Raw genomic sequence first — 2,826 nt, forward strand, 5'->3', positions numbered from 1 at the left:
GGCACAGGGACAAAGGAGGCGACGTAAACAAGGAAGGACTCCTAGGCACCGGGATGAGTGAATGAAGGAATGGAGTGAGAGGGAGATGAGGTTGGGGCCAGGGTGAAGGAGTTGGGATTCTATTACAACACGAACTAGCATCTATGGTGGCCCAGACACTCTTCTGGGGGCTTCACGTATGTGAACTCATTTTATCCTCACACAAAGGTAGGTCCACATCATTAGCCTCCCTTCGTTACAGTTGGAGAAACTGAGGCACAAGGAGCATGAGGAGTCTCCCAGGTTCACAGTCATTGGTGGCAGAAAGCCAGGCTGCAAGCCCAGGTGGTCTGGCTCCAGAACCTGCCCCTTAACCACTCCCACACACGGCCTGGGCTTTAATAAGCACAGGGGCACCAGGACCTGACGTACAGTGGGCAGGACCCTGTCTGTGGCCTCCCGGTGTCATCACTCACGCCAGACCCATCAGCTCCCAGCGCCTCGTGGACTGTGTTAAAGTCACAGATTACCAGTGGGCTGTGCCACTGTAATATTTTTATAATGGCCTTTTCAAATGGAAGGAACCGGAGAGGTGAAAATATTATGGCATATTGCCTCTTTAACTCTCACTTTGCTTCTTTATAGCCATGTCCTTTATAACCATGATATTCATGCCCCTTGTTGAATATAGGAAACAACATAACCATCCAGCTGCAAAGACTGTTGTATCAGCAACCAAATTACTTTATCGGGTGTGGTTAACAATGGGTTTTCTTTCCTCCACCACGTCTGATAAAATGTTTGCACAGCACTATATGGGGAAATATAGAGCTACGGCGCTAAGAAATGAACAAGGATAATTTGTGTGTTGGCATTTCCACAATGGAATGTCAAATATTTCATATCGAGCCTTTCTGCTACTTTCTTTGAAAACAGGTTTTATGTTCCTTTTATTATTAATCTTAAGCTGTACATATACATTATGTACACTCTTTTGTATGTTTCTCAAGCAATACTTTACAGTCTGTAATAAAAATATGCCTTGGGCATTGAAAATGATTCTGCCAGGTGTACTAACAGGCAGTAGCTGTGGACAGAGAACACTACTGCCCCTCATTTCATGGGGTGCCCCATCCTTTCTAGAATTCCTTGTAGTGATCACTGTTACAAAGGGAGTTTGTTGCTTTTGTAGAATATGATGATCAATCAACGTGGATGCATTTCTCTCATTATTCTTACAGTTCTTCTTCACATAGAAGCTTCCCAGGTGGTAGGTAAGAATAATCAGATCCCAAATTTAACTAGGACTCATCACATGTTAAGAGTATTTACAAATCACATATTGTAAACTGTATGCATCACTTGAATTGTAGGGCTTTTCAACTGGGCGTGTGTGTTGTTCTTAGCTGTTAAGTTTGTGGTAATTTGTTACACAGCAATAGATAACTAATACACATTTGCAGTTTTTTAACTGACCTGGAATAGGCAGGGCTCTCTGTTGTGTCATGCATCTACTCATCCCTGCCTCCCTCCATCACCCACCACACACATACACACACACACACACACACACACACACCCCATTATGTGCCTGGTCTGTAAAGAATCTACCAGCCCTAACCAGTTTGGCTCAGTGGATAGAGCATCGGCCTGCAGACTGAAGGGTCCCAGGTTTGATTCTGGTCAAGGGCATGTACCTTGGTTGCGGGCACATCCCCAGCTGGGGGTGTGCAGGAGGCAGCTGATTGATGTTTCTCTCTCATTGATGTTTCTAACTCTCTATCCTTCTCCCTTCCTCTCTGTAAGAAAATCAATAAAATATATATTTTTAAAAAAGAATCTACCAAAGCCCAGGATACACTTCTATGATCTGATCTATCCAAGTTCATCCTGAAGAAATCAGGTTCTTACTCTAGCGGAGGTTCCTGTAGGTAGGTGTTAAATCAAGTGATATGGATAATAAACTTCCCCATCCCCAAATGGGTCCATATCATTGTGCAACACACACACACACACACACACACTGGTACAGCTAAATGTTAAGATGCATTCTGACTATTTTCAAGAGTAAAACAAAAACAAACCTACAGACTTTCACCACTCTAACCAAAAGAATAATTCAGAGAATAAATCTCACCTCAGCCCCACTCGTGCCAGCCCCACTAATATTCTTTAAGTCTCTGGACTGTGCTGAGCTCCCTCTGCCCTGGGACACTTGCACATGCTCTCCGTCTGCCTGAAATGTTCTTTCTCCCCCTCTTCAAATGGCTGACTCCTCATCTCTTCAATATTCCAACTTCAATGTAATTACCCCAACGACTTCTCCTGACCACCTAACTTGAAATTGGTCTCCACTGTTCGCCTCTCCAAGTTTCTGTGCTTTTCTGTGCTTTACTGTCTGGGTACTTTATCACATTTTGTAATTATTTATTGATTTCTTTGCCTACTTGCTTGACTACTAGCGTATAACTTTATATACATTATTCAGCACTCTTTTGGTTGCAAGGAACAGAAATTCTCTCTGGCTTGCTTCAACCAGAAAAGAGGGCAGCTTGTATGATTCAAAGAAAACGCTGCACCCCAAAGTCTCAGCAAGGACCCGAATGATGAAGACAGTAAGACTTTTCAGCCCTTCTCTCGTAATTCCAGCCACTTCAGCAGTGTGGGTGCTTCCACTCACATCTCAAATTCCTGGGAGAGAAAATCTAGGAAGCCGGGTTGGGTCGAGTTTCTGCTCTTGGACATCACTGAGTTCCCCTGATGGGCCCAGTGTGAGATCAAGATAACACAACCTGTTATTTTGTTATCAGAAGGGAGGAGGGGTGAAGGTGGATGATCCACGCTGAG

The sequence above is a fragment of the Myotis davidii genome, unplaced genomic scaffold (assembly GCF_000327345.1).
Source record: "Myotis davidii unplaced genomic scaffold, ASM32734v1 scaffold192, whole genome shotgun sequence".
NCBI lineage: Eukaryota > Metazoa > Chordata > Mammalia > Chiroptera > Vespertilionidae > Myotis > Myotis davidii.